Source organism: Alosa sapidissima, chromosome 1 (genome assembly GCF_018492685.1).
Source record: "Alosa sapidissima isolate fAloSap1 chromosome 1, fAloSap1.pri, whole genome shotgun sequence".
Lineage (NCBI taxonomy): Eukaryota > Metazoa > Chordata > Actinopteri > Clupeiformes > Clupeidae > Alosa > Alosa sapidissima.
This window is the reverse complement of record NC_055957.1, coordinates 12,766,085-12,786,152: the sequence shown is the minus strand read 5'-3', so window position 1 is coordinate 12,786,152 and position 20,068 is coordinate 12,766,085. Positions and strand designations below refer to the sequence as shown.

At 40.7% G+C, this 20,068-nt stretch overlaps 1 protein-coding gene across 1 annotated transcript in view; it reads left to right on the top strand.

The window, feature by feature from the left end:
- Window positions 1-20,068, top strand: part of ak5 (adenylate kinase 5) — a 56,100-nt gene that overhangs the window by 16,176 nt on the left and 19,856 nt on the right. The window lies entirely within an intron of this gene.

Genomic DNA, 20,068 nt, shown 5'->3' with positions numbered 1-20,068 from the left:
CAACCCAGAGAGTGGTGCAGGTGTGTGCTATTTCACCAGGGAAGGCAACCCAGAGAGTGGTGCAGGTGTGTGCTATTTCACCAGGGAAGGCAACCCAGAGAGTGGTGCAGGTGTGTGCTATTTCACCAGGGAAGGCAACCCAGAGAGTGGTGCAGGCTTGTGCTATTTCACCAGGGAAGGCAACCCAGAGAGTGGTGCAGGTGTGTGCTATTTCACCAGGGAAGGCAACCCAGAGAGTGGTGCAGGTGTGTGCTATTTCACCAGGGAAGGCAACCCAGAGAGTGGTGCAGGTGTGTGCTATTTCACCAGGGAAGGCAACCCAGAGAGTGGTGCAGGCTTGTGCTTCAGTGAGCTGATTTTCTTTCTTTTTTTCCCTACATGGGTACTTGGAACATAACGTAATATGCTTAACAATGTGCAAATCACCATAGAAATGGAGAAACACTACATGAACCAGATTATAACCTGTCTTCACTGTTATGATAAAGCTAGGAATCATCAGCATAATAGTTTTTGTTCTGTGAGATAGATTCTAAGATAGATCGTAATGTTACTGTATGACGGCAAGCCAAATACAGTAAAAATATTGCAGCTGGGAAAAGGGTACATGTGCTTGGGCTAATGTTTCAGTCTAAACAAGAAAGTAACCTAATGCAAGATTCTGTTAAGTTGGTCTAGAGAGGAGGCACTGGAAATTGCCTATTTCAGACATTTAGATCAGAAAATATTGCCTATTAAACAGGCTAGATAGCTAGTGTCTTACGGTACATTTGCCAGTGGTTTCAATGCACGAAGCATACAGATGCTCAAGGTAAAGGTGGTATGGTCCTTGAACATTATAGTTCAAGTATTACAAGATTCTTCCTGGCATGATGAGCATGAAAGGGTAATATACTATAATTTAGGTAAATGGACTTCCAATAAGAAAACTAGAAAATGTAATTTTGAGGAAATTACCTGCATGAAAATATAAATATACTGTATATTAACATAAATTGCCAAACAAACTTTTATTTGGAAACAGTAGTTGATAACAGTTGAAATGGCTGAACAGTTAAATAGTTGAGTAGTTTAAATAGTTAAATTATTTAATAGTGAATTATTGTAGTGTAGTGAGGACATTTATTTTGAAACAGTTGTGGGCAAAGGAAATAGTAGTCTTAAGAGAGCCAGATTGTATGCTTAAAGCCTGAGACAGAGTATATAGTTTAAAAGTTGAATGTAGATAGTGGACCATAGTGTAATGGATGTTGATAGACAGAAAGTTGAATGGATGTTGATAGGCAGATTGTTTAATGGATGTTGATGGATAGTTTAATGGGTGGATGAGTGAATGGTTTGAAGAGGATGAATGGATAGAAAGTTGGATGGAATGTGCCTTATATCCTTGTAGAATAGAGAGACACAGAGAGTTGGCCTAGTTAAGCAGAAAGCAGTTGATACAGGTGCAATCAGTTTAACTGGCCCTTTGATGGGTCCTAGTAGTGAGTAGTTTTTAACAATAACAATGCTAGCAATGTTAACATGCTAACTATGCTAACCATGCTAACTATCTACAGTGGGTAGGAGTCATAGTTGATGACAAGTAACAGTTACAATGGCTGAACAGTTAAAAAGTTCAGTAGTTTAAAGGGTTACATTGTTTAACAGTGAAATATTGTAGTGAGGACTTTTATTTTGAAACAGTTTTTGGCAGAGGAAGCAGTTGAACAGGATGTGTAGTCTTAATAGGGCCAGTTTGTATGCTTAAAGCCTGAGACTGGCAGTTGATCCAGGTGGCCTGAACACCTGCCATAGGATTCTAATTGCTTAACGGCCGTATTATGATGTCACAATCGGCAATGTTAAGTCTATGGGGATTTTTAAAAAGTTTTTCTTTAATAGTTTAAAAAGTATAAAAGTTTGAAAGTTGAAAAGACATAGCAGCTTGGTCCGTTTGAAGACCTACATTACAAAGTTTGAACGAAGTTTCTAAGTTAAACTGTTCAAGAGAAATTGCGTACGGAAAAAGTGGTAAGCGGAATAATAATAAGAAGTTGTTGATGTTGTTGCCTTGGAAGAACAGTACAGTGCATTTTCATGCACTGTAATAAGAAGAAGACGACTTCGGATAACAGAACAGTGCATTTTTATGCACTGTAATAACACTCGATTTGGGCGCCTTCAATATCACTGATTGAGTCAGGGTGTTTGAATAATCCTCCTTTGAGATCTTATTAATGATGCTTGGGGGTTGTAGCTGATACTGCCACTGCCTCTATATGTGAAGTGTTTGCGCACAGACTGATGGCAGATCAGCAGGCCTACGTCTTGCCATCTCTTCCCACTAAGTGCCTGTGCAGTCAGTGTAAACAAGGCTCTGCAGTGAGGGATCTGCCATGGCAGGGTGTCAGAATCTGTGCCCATGCCCTTGCCTGGTCATCAGACTCCATCAGCACAAATGACAGCGTGGTGGCGAGTGAGGCATTCCCATAGGATGCACCCCAGAACAGAGCTGTGTGCGGTAAGTAAATCTCACTCCCTGACACCTTATGAGAAAGCGCTAGCGACAAATGATAGATAATTGCACAAACAGATAACTCAGCCTTTTCAAGTGAACTACATCATTTGAGGTACACTGACAGACAAATCACTATACGCCTGTCTGTCAATGGAATGGCACCAACCATACCAATTTTGGTCTTTATTTGGATTATGTATTGTGGATGATGGTCATATAAGTGGTTATAATAGTATTCACTGTTCTGTTATCCGAAGTCTTCTTCTTCTTCTTCTTCTTTTTCTTATTATTCTTCCCACCAAATTTCTGCGTCTAATTCAGCTTTAACCGTTTAACGTAGAAACTTCGTTCAAACTTTGTAACGTAGGTCTTGAAAAGGAGACTTGAGGAATGTATTTTTTTACACTTTTGTAAACTTTATACTTTTTGAGATATTAAAGGAGAATTCCGGTGTGATATTGACCTAAAGTGTGTTGAAACATGATACCGAGTGTGAACGTATGTCTCAAACAGTAGCCCATCTCGGCTTGTCCCCTGCACTCCAAAATCTGGCGCTAGTTAGCCGATGCTACCAACAGCTTTTTCAATGGTGGTGCTTCGGCATCGGGCTAGCCATGCAAATAAATCACTGTTTTACACCATTTACGAGGCTCAATGTATCTCCACATTTCATTGGTAGACTTCCGAGGGCCCTGACATTTAAAACGAGACATTGAGAACTTCCAGTAGCAGCAACTGGAATCCATGCATTTCCACTGAATTATTTTTGGAATCTGATCCCTTATCATACCTGTTCATTCTTACTCGTCGCTCGACTTATCGTGACTAAATTCAAGATGGCTGCAAACGCTAAACTTTGTGAAGATACTGTCTGTATAAATCGTCTTGTAAGTAAACTACCAGTGCTTTTTCAAAGTTCTCAATGTCTCGTTTTAAATGTCAGGGCCCTCGGAAGTCTACCAATGAAATGTGAAGATACATTGAGCCTCGTAAATGGTGTAAATCAGTGATTTATTTGCATGGCTAGCCCGATGCCGAAGCACTACCATTGAAAAAGCTGTTGGTAGCATTGGCTAACTAGCGCCAGATTTTGGAGTGCAGGGGACAAGCCGAGATGGGCTACTGTTTGAGACATACGTTCACACTCGGTATCATGTTTCAACACACTTTAGGTCAATATCACACCGGAATTCTCCTTTAATAAAAAACAAGCTTATTTTTCCCCATAGACTTTGTATGGGGACTATGACATCATAATGGGCTAATTAACTTGATTTGCACCTGTATCAACTTCCAGCTGCTCAACTAGGTCCCATCAAAAAGCTAGTTAAACTGATTGCACCTGTATCAACTGCTTTCTGCTCAATTAGGCCAATTCTCTCTGTGTATCTCCATTCTACAAGGATATAAGGCACATTCCATCCAACTTTCTATCCATTCATCCTCTTCAAACCATTCACTCATCCACCCATTAAACTATCCATCAACATCCATTAAACAATCTGCCTATCAACATCCATTCAACTTTCTGTCTATCAACATCCATTACACTATCTACATTCAACTTTTAAACTATATACTCTGTCTCAGGCTTTAAGCATACAATCTGGCTCTGTTAAGACTACTATTTCCTCTGCCCACAACTGTTTCAAAATAAATGTCCTCACTACAATAATTATGACCGCCGCGCAGCGAAGCAGCGGTCATATAGGTTTAGTCAGAATTTTTTTTTTCTTTTTTTCTTTTTCGCATGTCCAAATTTCCGTCAAGGATTCCCGGGACACTGAAAGACCGGGGTAGACGAAACTTGGTGGGCATGTAACCCCATTTCGTTTTGATCTGTAGCCCCCCCGCTGGACTGCACCCCCCGAAAGGAGGGTAGGGCAGACACAGTTTTCTGTGAATATCTCGAGAACCGTAAGGTTTAGAAGGACCATTTTTTTTTGTATGTTGATCTCAAGGGGCCATGTCAACCCATTCCATAACCACTCATTTCATGTATAGCGCCACCTAGTTAAACACAAAAAAGTAAAAATGAGGTGTTGTAATCGCAGGTCAAAACTGCACGAAATTGGAAGTGTAGGATCATTATGACACCCTGTGAATGCACGCCAAGTTTCGTCGAATTCCGTTCATGGGGGGCCACACAATAAATTAATTTATGTTACTATACACCAACTGGCCTGTAGGTGGCCGGAGACAGTTTTCTGTGAATATCTCGAGAACCGTAGGGTCTAGGAGGTCCACCTTTTTTTTGTATGTTGGTCTTAAGGGGGCATGTCAACCCATCCCATTACCACTTATTTCATGTATAGCGCCACCTAGTTAAAAATTAAAAAGCAAAAAATTAGGTGTTTTCACCACAATATCTCTGGCTGACATGGTCAAAACTGCACGAAATTGAAAGTGTAGGATCATTATGACACCCTCCAAATGCATGCCAAGTTTTGTGAACTTTCGTTCATGGGGGGCCTTACAATAAAATAATTTATGTGTACATTTAGTGACCGTACACCAACAAGGATTCCCGGGACACTGAAAGACCGGGGTACACGAAACTTGGTGGGCATGTAACCCCACATGGATAGCATGGAACCATCATTTTTCGTTTTGATCTGTAGCCCCCCCGCTGTACTGGACCCCCCGAAAGGAGGGTAGGGCAGACACAGTTTTCTGTGAATATCTTGAGAACCGTAGGGCCTAGGATGACCAATTTTTTCCGTATGTTTGCCTCCAGGGGTCATGTTAACCCATTCCATGTGCACACATGTGCATAAACAGATACACACGCACACACATACATTCACAGTAATCATACATATGACACATACTCGCACAGTAGACATATGTACGCATGCATGCACATGCACAAACACACATACGCAGGCAAACACACAAGCACGCACACACACACACACACACACACACACACATAAACATAAACGTGTACACGCACACATGCACACAATTCAAGAATTTCTCTGAATTATGAACAGGCAAGATAGGGGTGGGATTGTATAAAATGAATTTTACATGTGAAATCTATGAACTAATCATGTTTTGGTACTTGTTGTCTAGCAGATACCAGTGAGAATTGAGTGTGGATAATGCAATTTAGTGAGACAGTTAGAATCATATAGGCCTTTCAGCGTGATTTATTTTTTTTAAAATGCGCTGGACTGGGCGGCGGTCATATTTTGTACCGCTCTGCGGTACATCTAGTTCACTATTAAAAAATTTAACTATTTAAACTACTCAGCTATTTAACTGTTCAGCCATTTCAACTGTCAGTTGTTATCAACTATGACTCCTGCCAACTGTTTCCAAATAAAAGTTGTTAAAATATGTTTATATTTTCATGCACTGGTAATTTCCTCGAAATTACATTTTCTAGTTATTCTTCCCACCAAATTTCTGCGTCTAATTCAGCTTTAACCGTTTAACATAGAAACTTCATTCAAACTTTGTAACGTAGGTCTTGAAAAGGACACGTGGGGAATGTTTTTTTCACTTTTGTAAACTTTATACTTTTTGAGATATTAATAAAAAAACAAGCTTATTTTTCCCCATAGACTTTGCATTAGCACTATGACATCACAATGGGCTAATTAACTTGATTTGCACCTGTATCAACTTCCAGCTGCTCAACTAGGACCCATCAAAGGGCCAGTTAAACTGTTTGCACCTGTATCAACTGCTTTTTGCTCAACTGTGTCTCTCCATTCTACAAGGATATAAGGCACATTCCATCCAACTTTCTATCCATTTATCCTCTTCAAACCATTCACTCATCCACCCATTAAACTATCCACCAACATCTATTAAACAATCTGCCTATCAACATCCATTCAACATTCTGTCTATCAACATCCATTACACTATCTAAATTCAACTTTTAAACTATATACTCTGTCTCAGGCTTTAAGCATACAATCTGGCTCTCTTAAGATTACAGATTCTGTTCAACTATTTCCTCTGCCCACAACTGTTTCAAAATAAATGTCCTCACTAAATAATTCACTATTAAATAATTTAACTATTTAAACTACTCATAACTGTTCAGACATTTCAACTGTCAGTTGTTATCAACTTTGACTCCTGCCAACTTTGCATTTTATGTTAATATGCAGTGTTTATATTTTCATGCACTGGTAATTTCCTCGAAATTACATTTTCTAGTTTTTTTTACTCTGGCATCTGGCATTTTCAGTAAACAGTCCTGCGCCAGCAGTTCAATAGGCTGTTCTATACCGAGATAGATAGCTATAGATGGATCTATATTGTCTTCAAGACAATAAATCCTTTTCACTTATCAGTATGTTTGATTGCTAAGACACCACACCACATAAAGCATAAATTCCCCAGCCCAGCCCAGATACAAATGGAAGAACATCACATCATATACAAAACATGTAGATAGTCACGTCTCAACCTGTTTAAGGGAGAAGATGTGATGCTTTTTCTTTACATGTTCACATCAGTGCAGCAATGGCAGAGGGGACGAAAGCTGGTTTAAAAGGGTCTCAATTCCAGTGTAGCACGCTGTGGAGAATGGTCAGGGTCGTTTGTTGTTGCCTTTGCTGGTTCATTTCTAGCTTTGTCATCCATGTCTTGTGTGTCACATGTAAAGAGGTCTGTACATAATATGTATGAGTAGGGGTGGGCGATATGGACAAAAAATAATATCTCGATATTTTTTGTAATTTTGACGATAACGATAATTAGTCGATATCCTTTAAAAAAAAATGGTAAAAGTCTGAGTTACTTTACAGCTCATTATTTATGAATAGCATCAATTCAATAATAACCAATAACCTAACCTGTGACTTTTTAACCCAATCAACCAATGCATTGTCACTCTATGACACATTTCCAATTTTGCCCCCACTTGTGTGTGTGGCAATGACATGGTCTAGCCAGCTACATTAGAGAAGATGACTAGGCCTAACCGTTTCTCAAGAGAAAGTCTGAAGCTGAAGTTCCTTTCAAAAACCTTTACTTAGGATTCACTGTAAAACTAAGCAGACCAACAGAGTACATCTCAGTTATTCCCTTCGATGTTTTGTTTAAGAGAAATCATGTAGGCTAGCATTCCAAGTTACAGAATAGAAACTAATGCGTTAGCTTATGGCTAATGTATATGAGAAATCCCATTGAGATGCTAACTGTTAGCATAATCGATACACGTAGATATTTAGAGTGAACTTTAGTCCATTTACAAAAGGGTTACATGAGTAGAGTTCTTTGTCTACAACTGACTACTAAAATACTCAAAGGCAAATGTTTTCTCTCCATATAATACCATGTAAGAAAAAAGGACTGTCTCATCAATGCTACGTGAACAGAAGTAGCTGCACAAAATCCCTTGTAGCCTAGGCTACGTCTTGATCTGGCTACACAAAATAAACATTAGACCTGCATGTGACAACGTGGACCCACTATGGATCACGTGACACTGTCTGCTGCAACGGGGCTTCTCTTGCATACACCTCCTGGATTTAGTGAATGTATGGGGTTTCAATGCATGATTTCGAGTGTTTTCCCCCATAAGTATTTTAAATAGGCTACTCGATAATGTAAATTTGCACATCGTTAAAACAACAATCACGATATTATCGCAGACGATATATATCGCCCACCCCTATGTATGAGTATATCATACTCCGTCCTTAAGGCATTTGCACACAAGCCCAGCTGAACATAAATGCATCCTATTACACACTCACAGGAGAGCTAACACACACACAGACACACACACATGTAGACACACACACACGCATACATGCAGACACTCACATACACACAAAAACACACACACACACACACACACACATACACAATCTTCTCCCTTTTGTGATGATAAATGCCCCAGCAGCAGTTCTTATTGCTCCAGAAGACCCAAGGCTTTTACCCAGATTGCATATCTATGCATATCTCTCCTCTTTTCTCCCTTCCAGGCAGTGATGTATGCCCGCTCATACTTAATTACTGTCACATAACTTTCTGGACGCTCGTCAGCTGCCACGCGTGGCCTTTTAAATGAGGCGGCGGCGGCCATTACAGCTCCAGTCAGATTGATTTCTACTCATTGCTAAATGCTCACTGTTAGTGTTTGCCCTCCAGAAATGCACCTAGCGTAGCGCACAAAGCCAGAGTCAATACCTCAGTTCCACGAATGCAGGCATGCATTCACAAACAGCCAGTTCCACAGCCTGCTCCACAACCCATTTCAATCTAGGGCATGGAGAACAATACTCATGACCGCAATCCAATCTCCCTCCCTCCAAAAAAACAGTGAGGTTTGTACTCCAAACTGGGACAGGTTTATTCAGCCTACTGAAAAGAATTAGATCCTGGCTCCTGGCTTCCAAAGTAAGGTGATCTGATCTGATCATATCAGTGCCCTAAAGGACTGCCCAGATAAATGTGTCTGCTAGGTCATTAAAACCATCAATGTCTTCAGGAATTGGTTGATATCCGTGGACGTGTGTTGATAGTACCAATTTAAACAGGCAGGGATGGGAAGTGGGGGGCTGGTCAGTAAGTCATTTCCGTGTTCTCTTCGTTGCCTATGTCAGTCACGCTCAGCTGTCAGCTGCCCTTCACTTGGTATTACTGTAAGAAGAGCTTGTCTTAAACGTCTCGCCTCTCAAATGCCAGAAAAAAAGAGAGACAACAACGGGAGCAGGAACGCTAAATATACTGCAGCTATTTACCTGAGGACTCTGTGAACCTTACTCCAAATATCTGAAGAGAAATATAGAGTGGGGATAAAGGAAGAGACGGGGGGAGAGACGGAACGTGTTGGGCTTTGCCTTGTCAGTGAGACAAAGAGAACTGGGAAATGCTCTGCTCTCTGTCTCTAGATGTCTGTGCTTGTACCGGATCTCTCTCATTCTGCCATTCCCTCTGTCTGCATCTCAGACTCACATCCTCTTGTTCGTTCTCGCCGTCATCATCTCAAGCTTCTCTTTACTCACATTCCCTCATTCTCTCTTGGACGCATATGTGTGTGTGTTGGGTGGTGGGGGGGGAGGGGGAGGGTTGAAGGTAAGTTCAAGGGCGGTGCCTGTTGGATGGGTGGATGGATGGATAGTCGGTCAGAGTGCAGGAAAGGCAGGCACTGCAGGGGCTGTTTACTGTTTGTTGTCTCTTTCCCCAGTGCGGTGCTCTGAGCACAGAGGACCTATCAGATCAGCTGTCACACAGCCCCATGAGCACAGCCTCCGCCACAGAGCAGTCTGGGCCTCAGTCTCTGTCTCTGTCTCTCTCTCTCTCTCTCTTTCTCCCTCTTTCTCCGTCTCTCTCTCTTAAATGCCACCTCCACGGCCCCCCTCTCTCCTCGGAGGCATCTTCACTGCCACCACCATCAACTCCACTCTTTCCCCACAAACATTTATTATTACTGTCAGATGTTTGTACCACTTCTGTTATTCAACATGTCATGGGCTGTGTCTTGAATCACTAATTATCAGGCACAGCAAGCAATACTGTTGTTGTTTGTTTGTTGTTTATTATTTATTTCTGTTTCATTAATGAAAAAACATTGAGGACTGTTTTTTAATGTTGCTGCAGCTATTGTGCAAACATGGGTTTGACTATCCGATTTTCCCATGGTGCACCATTAAATTCTGAGGGCCAGAGATGTACGTACATTTGCAAACATAGCTTTATCAGCGCCATGGACCAACCGCAGATTGCGAACGCTGTCAGACCCAAGTTTCCGTCGTATTTATCAAACTTTCAATCCATAGTGTAAACTGCACCTTTCTCTGCCTTTCTTCGCCCATTACCGCAATTTACGAACGCAACTGAACGACAGAGCCTGCATACAAGCGCAGTTGAATGATGAAAACATTAAAAAGAATCAAACATTTAGCGATCATGAAATAATCTGTGTAGCTCCCTAGAATCTTTGGGCATAGACGGGGCGGTCCTTTGTGAGAGTCATAGATGGGGGTGGGGCTAAGTAAACCCCTGCTTCAGGGATGAGGAAGAAGGTGCAGAGATATATACTAGCTGTTACTTTGCCGTGAAAGGATTTTTTTCATGAAACAATATATGAATGTGCATCACTAAGGAACTCAAATTAGATTATAGGGTTTAACCAAATGGCCACGGTGGGATCTATTTTTAATCCATCCAAGTTAGCATCGGATTGTGTGTGTGTGTGTGTCTGTGTGGATATCTAAGAAGATTTGACTGAGGAAACCTCAGACTCTTTTTCTCTCTCTCTCTCTCTCTCTCTCTCTCTCTCTCTCTCTCTCTCTCTCTCTCTCTCTCTCTCTCTCTCTCTCTCTCTCAATTTCTCTCTCTCTCGCTCCCTCTCTCTCTCCATCTTTGTGTTTTTAACCCATATCTTATGTGAGTGGGAAGCTTCCCGGTGGTAATTGGTTGTCTGTGCATGTGTGTGAGAGTGCTCAGCCCCATCTCACACTCTGACAGAACACACATGCTGCTCCACAAACTCCTACGCTCTGCCTCTCCTTTCTCTAGTGGAACAGAGACACAGGTTGCTGTGAACAGACAGAAGCTCTGGAGAAAGAGAGACCGGAATACCATTTGTGATGTTTTAAACTGAGAAATCAAAGCCTTGTCGAGCTCAGGGCTGTTGTTCATTTGCCTCATCTAAGGAAAGACGGTTGATTGTAAAAGTGGCACCCCTCCTCTTTCCCAGACGTCTGACCAAAAGGTGTAATGCCGACAGCATTTTATAGACAGCAACATGTCAGTACCACTGACTTTGGGAGAGTCACATTACTCAGGGTCCTCATGAACTCTGTTACTGAAAGGGGCTAATAAAACCTGTCTTCTTCATTAGAATTTCATTGGGAGCACTGCTGGGATTACCTGTGACTGCTTGCTGACTTATTTTCGAGTATATGTGGTGTATGTGCCTGTGTTTGTCTAAATGTGTATGTGTGTAAAAGCAACTACTATTACCATCATGCTACTATTACTATTACCATTCAGAAGAATCCTTTCAGCAGTTATATTCTCAGCTGGCACATAACATTGGAGTGTACAGTGGACAATACTGACAACAACAGCAGGGATCAAATCACTGATTGCAATATGGTTGTTTGATATTTTCGGAGTCCATGCAATAGAAATGGTACTGACAGTAGTTATGAGAACATGCCGGGACCAAGTAGGCCCATGACATTCTCTATTCCTGTATTGATTAACAAAAGAATGAGTCAAGAGCATTAATTATATTTGGTAGAAAAAGGAAGAAAAACTTGAGGTTGCCACTCTCCTTGATATTAAAGTGTTTAAAGCACATATTGGTGTTATAATTGACAGTGATCTAAATTTAAACAGCCACATGAAAGCAATAACTAAATCAGCTTTTTACCACCTCAAAAACATTTCCAAACTTAGAGGGCTAATGTTAAAACATGATGTAGAAAAACGTATTAATGCATTCATCTCCAGTAGGGTTGACTACTGCAATGGGTTACTCACAGGCCTTCCTAAAAAGACTACCAAACAGCTTCAGATGACAAAATGCAGCGGCTAGGGTTCTCAGGAAAACTAAAAGAACTGACCACATTAGTCCAATACTTATGTCCCTGCATTGGCTTCCAGTAAGTCAGAGAATTGCCTTCAAAGGGGGATTCTGTGAAGTAGTTGCCCTGTCATTCTAACAGAATAGACAGATCGGGCATAGTCAGTTACATATAGTGTAACTTTACGGCTCGAGTTACAGTTCTGTAACTTTGTTAACTATGTGGGTGTTAATACTCCATTAAGGGGATTGTCGAGCCCTGTGGCCCTGAAAGGAAACATGTGCGTTCACAGTTTCGGGACTCATTCTATGTTGTTTCATTCTTTTATTCTTTGTGTTTTAATTATTACTTTTGAAACACTCTTAAACTATTGCCCTTTTATGCTTTTACTGTATGTACTATTACATTGTGTGTAATTTTTACTATTTACTATTTGTTAGTATTTTTACTATTTACTATTCTTACTCCAAGGCTGCAAAGCTCAATAGGATTGTGTTTCATATTTATGGCTCAATATTCAAACACAGTCGGCTAAATTAAATGTGCAATCCCGATTAAAGATTTTGAACCAATGTTCAAATTCACCACAATATTCTCGATTAGAGCATGAGATAGGGCCATTTTTCATCTGTGTCCTTGAGGGTGTTCTCATCCTAGCCTTTTACATGATTACAGCCTCTAATGCTTCAGAATGTGCTGTACTGTATCATGCCATCCATCAAACTGTAAGTGGTAAACATAATGTATGGTATTAGTGCCAGCTCTCACATTTGATAAATTACTCAGCAGGTTTGCAGCCCCGCCTCATTGTACCTCTGCAGCATCTGTGCCAAGTCAGTTGGGTGAAACAGCATGGCTCTAAAGGCCTAAAATTTTGTTCCAAATTTTAGCTGTCTAACATTATCGTACAGATTAAGATCGGCAGTTAAACTGAGTTCTCTGTAGGCATCATAGTCAACTATTATTGTTCCGCTCAGCCTATGAGTAATTATTTTACATTGCATTCTTTTTGTCTAGCCATAGTTGACATATCTAAATGTCATATTTTATGTTGAGCCATTCATCATTCTCAGAAAGATAACTTCCAAAAGCTGTAGTTATGTTGTTGTAAATGTTGTCATTTGTGTTGTTAAAGGTTAGACTTCTGGGAGTTAAAGATTGAATGTAACATTTTATATCAGGATAGGCCATCCTGTCATCATGGTGTTTAGAAAAAACTTGAGAATCAGAGTTGATCCTTGCTCAGAGATCAGAGAATCCTTGCTCAACTATTCATCCAAAATCCATCTACAGTAAATACTACTGAGGATGTCATTCCTCCTTACCCTGAAAGTGGCATTTAAATTTGAAGAAAAATGTTGTGGCTTCAGCTTTCACACTTTCTTCTTAGCACAAGGGACTAAGGACTTTGAACACACGACTTTCTCACAACTATTTAACAAACTATGTATTCAGTGAAGTCAAGAGAGCATCACGCTTTAGTGGACAGTCAGTGTACAGTGTATAAGTGATAGTATGTAGGCTATATGGCCTAAACCTACATATTTGCGTTTCTACATATCATGCATGTAACATGTATTGTCTGCAAAGGGATATCAAATTTACAACAACATTGTTTTTCAAACACAAGGGCATTGTGCCTATGTGTTATTAAGTCAGTCTGCTGAAGTGAAGAAATTGTCTTATGCATGGGAAAAGATGTCAGATGTCATAGTCAGTGATCCCTTCTTTGCCCTAAAGGGAACCTTTATCCAGATAATGATAATAGTTTAACATACTGTATTTGACTTGAAGTCAACCTTACCCCTTCGTACTTCATTTTGTCAACTTGTCCCCTTCATACTATACAGTAAGATTGTTACTGTTAGTGTGATTGCAGAACCCCCCCCCCCACACACACACATATTTTAATATACATAGGGAGATGATAAGGGCATTAGATTATTTTTTTAATCTTATGTGTTATAATGATGACCACTGATAATGTATTACCTATTCCACTGTCAAAATATCAGTTGTAAGATACACACAGTGGTGTTGAAGTTAGTGCTACAGTTTTCATTTTCATGGGAGCACTGAAATTAAATTTGTCCTTCAGAGCCATTCTGGAGATGAGTGTGTCTGTAACTAATAGGTGTAATAACGTCTCGCAATTACATTATGCATTGGCCCTAGAGAGAAAGCAATATATTCATTAACTTGGTGTTTTGGGTAAAATAGAACAGATAGCTAGAATGAATAGTCATACAGAGGAGACAGTTGTCTAATATATCACAGCCATTCATTTTATTGGTTATTAATCTGTTGTTAGAAAAGGCATCCCACATCCTTGTGTGGTGATTGTGAAATTGCTGTAAGCTATCTTTAACCTTATATAGTTTTTTTTAATTAGAGAGAGTTGCAGATGTGTCACTTTAATCACATTGCAATTTCAATGTAGATAACCATCAGACATGCTTATCTGCTCTGTTAATCTGTACAAGTGAGTTTCTGGGAGTTATGTTACAATTACGAGCTAGGGGTTATCCAAAGCCATTGGTATAATGTTAAGACACACAGAGACACACACACACTCACACACATATCTATGCAAGCACACCCTCAAAGTTAACAGGCAGGCCAGTTTTGACCTTCGACTTCACATTTCACAGCATATTTATTTCAGTATGTGTACGTGCCTTCAGCTTTGTGTGTATTAGCCTTTAGCAAGACAAACTGTCAACCGATTTGAGTGACAGGAATTTAGCCAGATTCTAAAGTTTGTCAAGGCCAATTGAATCAAAGCTAAAATCGGACCAAATATATTGTTAACCCAGTGACTTTGGTGAGAAGTGAAGTTGTTTCAACTATATAAACCCCCACACTTGGAACTCTTTATAACCTTCCTACTAAGCTGAGCAACACTCTGAGGCCCTCTTTAGGTTGGTCAGGGCCATCTCTCATGTTTAAAACATCTGCTTCCCTCATATGTCCCAGAGAGGTAATGAGTGTCTGATTGAGCCGAGAGGGGTCTGTGATGATAATGTGAAGGAACACACACACAGGGTGGCTACTGACAGTGGGAAATATTAAGAAGGGGAACTCAAACAGCAGGGGGCATGTTTGATAGGTTATAATGGAATGTGTCATAGATAGGAAAATGCAAAATGATTGGGAACCAAATAGAACGTTCAAGCATTGTTTTTGTTTTTATTGTTGAAAGGGTCTATATTCATCCATTTGTGAGGTATACAAATGGGATCTTTTTTTGGTGTCATCTTCAAATTAATTTGGATGATATACAGTCATGTAAAGGACAGACATCTGTGTCATTCCAACCTGCCATCCAGGATACACTGTTCTGTGTTCTTGGTAGGAAGACATGCAGTGCCAATAAGACTGAATGGTGTTAAAGCCAAAGATACTTTGTTGTAGTTCATGTCTATGGGCGCGAAATGGGGATCGAATCCTGTCTGCGATGACGTATTGATGAGCGTACGTTGCAACCGGCCAACAGCAGCGGCATAAATAACCGGCGCTCACCTGATATAAAGTCGATTTTCACCAGACTGGAATGCTCAAAAATGCTAAAAATGTACCTGAAATGTTCAGAAGGGTTTGAGGATCATGAAAACGTGCCCAAAATTCACATTCTTAACTCTATAGAACCAAGACCTTAGCATATGTGGTGAAATTCTGAGCTATGGCCATAGCCATATTTTGACCCCCCCTCATGCGATCCGGGTTCCCGGAAGTGGCTCCTGATGAAATATCTTGCTCCGCCTTAACAAGGCGTGCGTTAAAGCATGCCTTTTGGGTAGCTAGCTCGCTAGTTTTAGACCAAAACTACATCGTACTGCTTAAAGTATCAGGATAAATATGGATCTCATAGTAGTTTCTAGTATATTATACTAGTATATTCTGTGGTGCCACTTCAGAAGTATTCTGAACATCATATTGAACACCATATATGTGGTGCCACTTCACTATATGCAATTCTCGAAGACTGACAATTTTATTGGCATATAGTGATCTTGGCAGTTTGTAATGATTTAACCATATTGTTTCAACATGCTCAATACTATGACAGCTGTCAGTAACCACATGCTTTCAATATGTCAAGTTACTGATGGCAACATGACAGTATAATATGCCAGTTGTCCATACATGCAGTATGCACTATAGTATGTAATTAATAAAGTGATATTGGATCCAAAATCATCCAGTCAACACGGCATGAGTGAAGAACTATGTAGTTTGTAGTTTGAATGTTTCTTTATTGATTCATTGATTTAGTGAATCCCTATTATATCTCTATATCTATCTATTTATATCTCTCTATATCTATTCCATTAGGCCTAGCCTACTTTTTAGCAGTGGAAGGACACACAGGAAAACAGGAGGACCAGTACATTTGGTCTGAACTGTGAACTTTTCCCTGTGTGTCAGGTTTCAATTCCAGTGTGAAACAGTTGGTTTCATGGACAGGAAATTATTTTGTATTTTTATCTGCTAATCCGTTAATGCCTCCCACTATGGCGCAGTGGGGAGCTTAGGTGCTAGGTTACGGGGACGCTGGCGAGACACGCCGCTCCGTCTGGCATCATGTTTTTGTTTGTTTTTATGTAATGTTCGTAATTTTATGTAATGTTCTGTTTATTTTTTATTTATTTTTTTGTCTAGTTAAATGTATTCTCTCTTTATTTGTGTTATTTTTGGGTAGTTTTTGTGTTATTCTTAGTCCTTCATTTGCTGACAAGTCTGTTGATGCTGTGACGTTAAGGGCTGAGGACCTAGCCATGGCTAACGTTGGCGTTGGCTTTTGTCCTGGGCCTCTGGTGTACTCCATCCGTGAACGGCGCTGCGCTTCGTAAAGGGATTTCTCAGCTGCCGCGACCACTGGATTGACCTGCGAGCTGCCATGCTCTGCTGCCTGGAGTCTGGATTGACTAGGCTAACGTTAACGTTAGAAGGAAGTTTAAAGAACTCTGACGACAGCGATCTCACTGAACAACAAACGGTCGCTGTCAATGTTCACCGAGTTGCTGATCTGTAGGATCACCTACGACTTCAGAGTGTTCATTGCTTCCAGTGCTCTCCAGACTGCCAGGAAAACGTTAAATCCTCCGGGTTGGACACAGCTGTGCGCCTTCATCTTTGCCCTTGGACTATTCAGCTGCTTAACTAGATGCAACCAACTGGACTACTAAGTTAAAGGAATTATCCGGAGTAAAATGCACTTTAGATCAATTTACGGATGATTGGGAGTACATACGTTGAGTTGACATCAAAATCATGTCATTTGGATGTGTTTTGAGAAAGTTCGATTTTACCGTTTTTGTCAAAACTCGTTAGCCTGGAAGTGACCAGGGCAAGTCATTTCGCAGCTACAAAACGCCTCTTCTACAGTTCCAAACAACATTACACTTACGTGGTAGTGAGTAGAGGGTCCCTAAAGCCAAACCGAAGTATCCCGAGGTCTTTATGTGGTCGGATAGAGAGTCCAGAATGAATTTCATCAAGCCAGTACCTTTCCGGAAATGTTGCTGCTGCAGCTGGCATCTTTAGGGGAAAGTCCGTAGGAGTCGATTGCCGAGTGTGGAGTAACACGCTCTGGAAATTCACAATTTCGTTGCCGTTTAAAAAAACAAAAAAAAACATAGTCCAGTATTTCTTTCGAAATTGAAATGAAGTTGTATGGACTGGACTATGTTATTTTAAAAACGGCGACGAAATTGTGAATTTCCAGAGCATGTTACTCCACACTCGGCAATCTGTAAGCACTTTGTGCTCAATGCTTGAAAAGTGCTATATAAATAAATATTATTATTATTATTATTATTATTATTATTATTAATGGTAAACACTTACACCATTGAGTTCTGCGATCCTGTTGAAGATGTGAAGCATTAGCACACCTCCTTAACGGTTAAATAGCTTACCTGGGACACTAGATAGTACTCAGCAGCATGTAGAGATCTGGGAAGGATGTGATAGCAAGTTTTATTCCAGCACTGCAGTATACTCAGTTTGGAGAGTTGGATGCATATGGGTGTACTGACACTTCATAGAATTACTGCTTGCAAGAAAAATGGACTAGCTATTAAAAGACCATGTAACTGTATAGACCCTTTCAACAATAAAAACAAAAACAATGCTTGAACGTTCTATTTGGGCCCCAATCTACTTCCTCTGCATTAAGATAACATATGGAATGTTAAAACGTGGGGCCAACTATGATGCTGATAATGGAACTCTCTTGAAAGGGTCCATGCAAACCCAACATGATGTAGTAGTAAAGGAGGATTGCCGGAGCAACGCAGATGTCTACTTATTTCTAAGTTTTAATGCATAGGTGCACAGCATTAAGTGACTAACGTTTCGTTCAGCGATCCTCCTTTACTAGTACTGTCCCTTCGCTTAGACACACCAGATGTCCGCAGAAGCACGAAGAAATTACCCTTTCTGAACACAATATAATGTAGGCTACTGCAGAGGAAAGAGATTTGAGGTGTAAATGTCAGGTGAAAGATCATGACCTTTGACATCACAAAACCAAACTAAATAAAATGGCCTTACCCAGGTACTGGAATGTTTATAGTTGGAGCTCAGCCTTCCTGGAACACAGGAAGCATGAAAAAACGCTGTCTCGTTTAGCCGACGACATGTCGGCAAACTTCAGACACCTTCCCTGGTGCTTATGACGTTGATGTCGCATTGAATATTTGGTGTGTGTGTGTCTTGGGGGGAGGGGGGGTTCAATTTTAATTGACTCTCTCATTCGACTGAAAACCTCTGACAGCCAGACCCAGATACTTTCAAGCTTAAGCCGGGTTTGCAGCAGCCAGCCACACAGATAACAGTCTAGGTTTTTTTTTTCTTTGTTGTGAGGCTTGATTGAAGTCACCCTTTCTTTCCAAAAGAGACCGTCTTCATCAACCACCACCTGGGCTTTCCACAGCATTGGCTCCTCTGCACCACCACCACAAGAGACTGTGTGATGAGACTCGGTGGCCAGAGCCTCTTCAGTGCTCTTTCAATTAACCTGCTTAAAGGATGCTACATCTGCCGTCAAAGGCACCTCTCCTCAGAGCTCTGTTTGTCCACCCAAACATGCCTAAAGCAGCCTCCCAGCTTTTCTTTGTCTCATTAGCACATTATCCATCATATGGTTTCAGATGTGTGGCTTGTTTTCCCCAGATTTAGGCTGGGGGAAATAAACTGTTTCTGTTCATCTCATTGCTTTACAAATGGGGAATAAAATCAACTATATCCTGTCATACCTAGCCCAGGTTTAGTTTGAAATCCCATCTAAACAGTGATTCATGTGCAACAGGTAGGCCTACACTGTAGCTGCCACAGGTGTCAGAATTTTGCACAAGACCGACATGATGGCTTGACTTTGAGAGTTTGCTGCTCCTCTTGAGGTGCCAAGTGGTATGACAAGAGTTCGGTATGGAGCTAGCTGATTACTACATGCTAACTTTGCCATATATGGGCAACAGACAACACCCATTTCGGTCATTACATCAAAATGATCATTATTTTCTAGCTAATTGTGGAATGTTTTAAGGTAAAACCTTTAAAGCTGCACAGAAGTCATATTGCCAGTTCTCTAATGATGTTATAGAACATTCCGGTAATGAAGACCAGACCACTGATCTCAATCTTCTTCTGAGCTCAGTGAAACAGGTACGGCACTTCCGGGAGCATACCATAGGGAGACAGGCCTCCACAGCACATGCCACAAAGAAGCTCTTTTAGTCTGTTGTCATAGAAACCAGGGAAGACGTGAATGGGGAGGTGTGATGGGGGAGGTCATTTTAACATGGTTTTCTGTGTGTGTGTATTTCTGTGTGGTATATGGCATGCTCTTGCAGTAACCTTGTGAAGTGCCATCAAAATGCCAGTGTCTACACCGACTACGTAAGATCACTAGTGGAACAAGCTGTCCTTCAATAAACTTAGCCATGGGTGAAAGATGGGTGGGATCATCAAGGTCTGTTGTGAGTGGGGTTTTGACATTGAAAATTGAACATGTCAAAGACATTTGTAAGCTCAAAGAAATGTAAAATTT